Source organism: Carettochelys insculpta, chromosome 4, assembly GCF_033958435.1.
Source record: "Carettochelys insculpta isolate YL-2023 chromosome 4, ASM3395843v1, whole genome shotgun sequence".
Classification (NCBI taxonomy): domain Eukaryota; kingdom Metazoa; phylum Chordata; order Testudines; family Carettochelyidae; genus Carettochelys; species Carettochelys insculpta.
Window position 1 is genome coordinate 62,132,513 of NC_134140.1, and position 5,665 is coordinate 62,138,177.

The 5,665-nt window shown below is 40.6% G+C and overlaps 1 pseudogene; it reads right to left on the bottom strand.

Moving 5' to 3' along the window:
- Nucleotides 1-3,600: 3,600 nt before the first annotated feature.
- On the bottom strand, nt 3,601-3,776 carry LOC142012941 (U2 spliceosomal RNA; annotated as a pseudogene).
- Nucleotides 3,777-5,665: the final 1,889 nt, after the last annotated feature.

Below are 5,665 nucleotides of genomic sequence, written 5' to 3' on the forward strand. Positions count from 1 at the left end.
TGTGGGGACAGTTTATACATATACTCCCAGTCCAGTCCCCTCCCAGTCTTGGTGAAACAGTATCAGTTCTGCACTGCTCAAGACCAACTGGGAGTCAGAATTTGTCCTTATATACAAATGAGTATGATTTGAAATGAAGCTTTATATCTTAGAAGTAATAAATGCAGCAAGTAATCCAATGGATGTTTTAGTAGGTGCTTTACTTGTATTTATTCAGTGGAAGAGTAAATAGTCTTCTTTAACTTGTATAAATAGCTCATGTGCAAATTAAAGCTGCCTTTGGCAGAATTATATGGGAAAAATGTTACTTTTGTATTATTTAAACACAAAAGTGCAGACTTTATGCTCATTTGGGCATATTTAATGCTGTGTTAAAACTTTACCTGGCTGTCCTTGTACAATCCACAGAAATGTTTTCAAGCATCATTGGGGAAAAAGATTTAATGAATAGCAACTGTAATTAATCATCAAAACCTGTTCTATCTCCTGTATTTTGCTTAGAGTAAACCACTGGAAAAGAATCACACACAAATACTTTTTCTGCTCCTAAAATTTCTGTATTTGATCACAACAGGAAGGCCATTTCACACTATGATATCACAACTAGTTCCACCTATCACTCCCCTAAGCCAGTTGGCATTTAACTTGAAAAGTGAACAACTTAGTTCATGTCATATGCCCACTGTTTTAGTCCTGTTCAGACAGTATAAGTTTTGAATTAAAAAATATAGACTAGACTTGATCAGACTCCCAGTATCTTGAAAGAAACTGAAGATTAAGGACTAAAAAAAGTTCAGACAAAACCTTTCTGCTGAGCAATGTTGTCTTAAAAACAAACCAGCATTCTTTTTTGTTTATTGGTTCTCAGAAAACATAGACAGCTTTTCAGGGGCATTCAAGCAGTCAAAGGATTTAGTGTCAGCAACTGTGGATTAACTATGTCAGTGTTATGAATGTAAAGAAAGCTATTTCTCTGTATTATATTAAGGATAGAGGTTGACATCCTAACAGTGTAGCTGTCAAAGAGACACTCATGATGAACCATTAGTGTGCAGAGGACAAAGTGAAGCTCTTGTCCCACACTGAACTTGAGAGTTTTCTTAATAAAGGAGAAGGAGGAGGTCAGGATGCATATTCCCCAAATCCTGTCTTAGCCTTTCAAGATCACTTTGTTTATATAAAAACTGCAGTCACTGGGGCTGTGTCTACACTAGCGTTCCTCTTTCAAAAGAGGCATGCAAATGATGAAATGCCTGATCATGGCCAGATGAAATGCATCCTAGAATACTCAAGAGGAGATATTTGAGCCTTTATCTATCATCTTTGGGCAATCATGGGAGACAGGAGAGAGACCAGAAGACTGGAAGAGGGCAAATATAGTGCCCATCTATAAAAAGGGGAATAAGAATAACCCAGGAAACTAGACGCCAGTCAGCTTAACTTCTGTGCCAGGAAAGATAATGGAGCAGGTAATTAAAGAAATCATCTGCAAGCACTTGGAAGGGGGTAAGGTGATAAGGAACAGCCAGTATGGATTTGTAAAGAACAAATCATGTCAAACCAACCTGATAGCTTTCTTTGATAGGGTAACGAGCCTTGTGGATAGGGGAGAAGCCGTAGATGTGGTATACCTAGATTTTAGTAAAACATTTGATACGGTCTCACATGATATTCTTATCAAAAAACTAACAAATACAATTTAGATGAGGCTACTATAAGGTGGGTGCATAACTGGCTGGATAACCGTCTCAGAGTAGTTCTTAATGGTTCTCAATCCTGCTGGAAAATTATAACAAGTGGGGTTCCACAGGGGCCTGTGTTAGGACCAGTTCTCTTCAATATCTTCATCAACGATTTAGATATTGGCATAGAAAGTACACTTATTAGGTTTGCATCTGATACCAAACTGGGAGGGGTTGCAACTGCTTTGGAAGATAGGGTCATAATTCAAAGTGATCTGGATACATTGGAGAAATGGTCTGAGGAAAAAAGGATGAAGTTTAATTTGCACAAATGCAAAGTGCTCCATTTGGGAAAGAACAATCAGTTTCACACATGCAGAATGGGGAGAGACTGTCTAGGAATGACTACAGCAGAAAGGGATCTAGGGGTTATAGTGGACCACAAGCTAAATATGAGTCAAGAGTGTGATGCTGTTGCAAAAAAAGCAAACATGATTCTGGGATGCATTAACAGGTGTGTTGTGAACAAGGCATGAGAAGTCATTCTTCCGCTCTACTCTGCACTGGTTAGGCCTCAGCTGGAGTATTGTGTCAAGTTCTGGGCACCACAGTTCAAGAAAGATGTGAAGAAATTAGAGAGGGTTCAGAAAAGAGCGACAAGAATGATTAAAGGGCTACAGAATCTGACCTGTGATGAAAGGCTGAAAGAATTGGGCTTGTTTAATTTGGAAAAGAGAAGACTGAGGGGAGACATGATAGAAGTATTCAGGTATCTAAAAGGGTGTCATATGGAGGAGGGAGAACACTTGTTCTCTTTGGCCTTTGAGGATAGAACAAGAAGCAATGGTCTTAAACTGCAGCAAGGGAGGTTTAGGTTGGACATTAGGAAAAAAGTTCCTAACTATCAGGGTGGTCAAACAGTGGAATAAATTGCCAAGGGAGGTGGTAGAATCTCCATCACTGGAGATATTTAAGAAGAGGTTAGATAAATATCTATCAGGGATGGTTTAGACAGTACTTGGTCCTGCCATTGGGGGAGGGGCCTGGACTCGATGGCCTCTTGAGGTCCCTTCCAGTCCAAGTACTCTATAATTCTATGAGGGAAATCAAAAATGCAAATGAGGTGCAGAGTTATATATCTGGGGCCACATTTGCATATTCTTCTTTTGAAAAAGCTTCTTTAGAAAGAGGAAAAACAGTGTAGATGTGGCTCTTTCAGAAGAAAACCCCATCTTCGAAAGAACACTTTTTCCTGAAGAAAAAATAGGAAGAATGGTTCTTTCAAAGATAGAGATTACTTTTGAAAGATCCATGTTCACACTTCTTTTCTTCTTTTGAAGGAAGCTCTTTTGAAAGAAGAATATGCAAATGAAGTGCCAGATATGCAAATATGTACCTCAGTTGTATTTTCAATTACCCTCATTTGCATGCCTCTTTTAAAAGAGGAATGCTAGTGTAGATGAAGCTGGGTCGCCTTTGCTCCTCCAAAACAAAATAAGGTGCACCCTTCTGAATGTTGAAACAAAGAAAGCACAGCTCTAAATCCTTCCTGCTTCAAGAGATGATGAAAGCCTTTGAGCAAGTTGACAGAAAATCATACTTGTGGAGCTCTTTCATTTCTTCAAAAGTAAAACAAAACAGACAAAAATAAAGCTAATCTAATCTTCACTGTCATGTGTCATGGAGTGAAACAAAACTTGATCACTGTCCAGGGACCTTGGAGTGCCTGTGACACCTCCCTGGTGTATTCAGGGTTCCCTGCACCAACCTTAGCATGAGAAAGCCTGTGTGTGCCTGATATGGAGTAGCTCCCTGAATTCCACCTGGCTCTGGTAACAGATGACTGTCAAGGCCTTGCTCTCTCTGTACAGCTTGTGATGAGAATGCACCAGCCCTCGAATTCTCAGATCATCCCCTGTAGTGTTCAGCTCCTTATCCCCAACCCACTCATGGAATTATCAGGCCTGTTGTTTTTGAAGGCAGAAGACAGCCCTGCATGTAAGATTCAACTCAGGACCACCACACATCATAGGTATTACACTGATAAGAACAAAGACTACACATGATCTTAGCCACAAAGGCCGAGATATCTATAACGAAAGCAGAAATACATTTATTCTCAAAGCATCAAGATTCCATAACAGAAAGTAAAAATATTGGAAACAAATGGCTACATGTAAAACAAACTAGTAACACAGTTTCTCGAGTCTAACTAGAACAAACAGGTTAACCTCCTGTTTATCCTACCCACATTTCAATTCAGCATTTTACAGCCATGTCTCATAGTGACTTCTTTCAGTCTCTCTCTCTCTCTCTGGTGTTATTTCCTTTGTCTGAAATTTTTACAGTTGTTCCTTTGTATTCAAAGGATATGATATGAAGCCCATTGTGAATGAGACAATACTCAATTTAGATGTGAACAGATAGATGAATAAATATCTCATCTGACACAACACCTGCTTTTCGGCTTTGCCGGTGACCAATACTTACAGACATTAAGAACATAATTTATGTATGTACATATGCAGAACGCCTTATGTAGTATTTGCCCATGCCTTTCAAAATGTATGAATGGAATGAAACATGCTTTCTTTCTAGACCTCACATGACACTCTTTGTTCTACCAGAATGTACATACAATAAAACACCTGCATAACTCAAATTTTGCATAAGTTGTGGGAGGGGGACTCCTCCCTCCTCCTACAAGCCCCTGGGAGCCTGGAGTCAGGTGCAGTTGCACCTGGTCACTTTCCAGGCTTCTGCTCAGCCATAGGGAGCCAGGAGCCAGGGACAGCTGGGGGACGCCGTGCCCCACCAGGCACGGGGGAAGCGAGCAGCTGCAGCCAGGAATTTCAACATTCACAATAATATGATTAATGTGCATGTCAAAATCACATAAAGGCGGGGTTTACTGTACCAGACCCATTTGTGGCCTGTAACTCTTTTACTCCTTTGTCACCTGGTATTAAGAGATTCCTGAGTTATATCTCTCCCATGCTTAGCAATCCCCCAAGCTAGCTTTTCTTTCCGCAGTACACTCCAGAAAGGATAACAGACTCCAGCTGTAAGAACCCAGGAATCTAGAACTATAGTCATGGTGGAGGGGACTGAGAGATATGGTTGAGATAGACGCTGCTTCTTCAACACCACCAGTCAGGGGCTACAATGACTGAGGCTAAGCCTTGCAAGAAGGCCTACCTTAAGTAGTACGAGCATCTTCCCTCTGTGATTTCCTAGTTACCTAGCACTCCCCATATCAACCAAGAAGCCATTTCTGTGGAGTTGTCTGAGGACTGCTTGCCATTCCTCAGGCTCGCTTTCATTCCAGACTCCCAGCTCTTGATATTGTTTGAGGTTTAATGTTTCTGGCTTACAACCATTGCCAACACTGGTGAAAGACAGTGGTTCATCCACACCTTGATTCTTACCTCACTCTGTCAATTTGGAACAGACTCTGGCTTTGTAGCTTTGTCCTGGCCTGGCCTCTGACTGAGCTCTAGTTTTTGGCCCTGATAGTAAGCAGTTCACTCCACATCCATTGGCCACCAATGTCCCAGCCCTAACATCATCTGTTTCTTCTTCCTGTCTATGAACCCTCGTGTGCCCAGTCAGAATTTGGAGAATTCTGCTTCTGTACCTACCAGTTGGTCTTAGGATGCTGATGGGTGGTATATTCAACTTGTAAAAGAGTTAATGGTCACAAAAAACATCACGGGTGAAAATATGATTTAGATTCCATGTTCATACAATCTTTGTCCTCTGAGATTGCCAGAAGGGCCATCAATCAAAGCCAATTGAGAAGCGAACACTTTTCTGCTTGGAACTGGACTGAGGCCACCAGCTCAATTAAAACAGGTACTTATCTTAAGGATAGTGTCTTAGTTTTATTAACAGAACACAAACTAAGAGATAAAGAACTAATACTATAAATGTAATCACTAAATATGGACTGAAACTAGTCTTGTGACTAAGGGATAATTAAA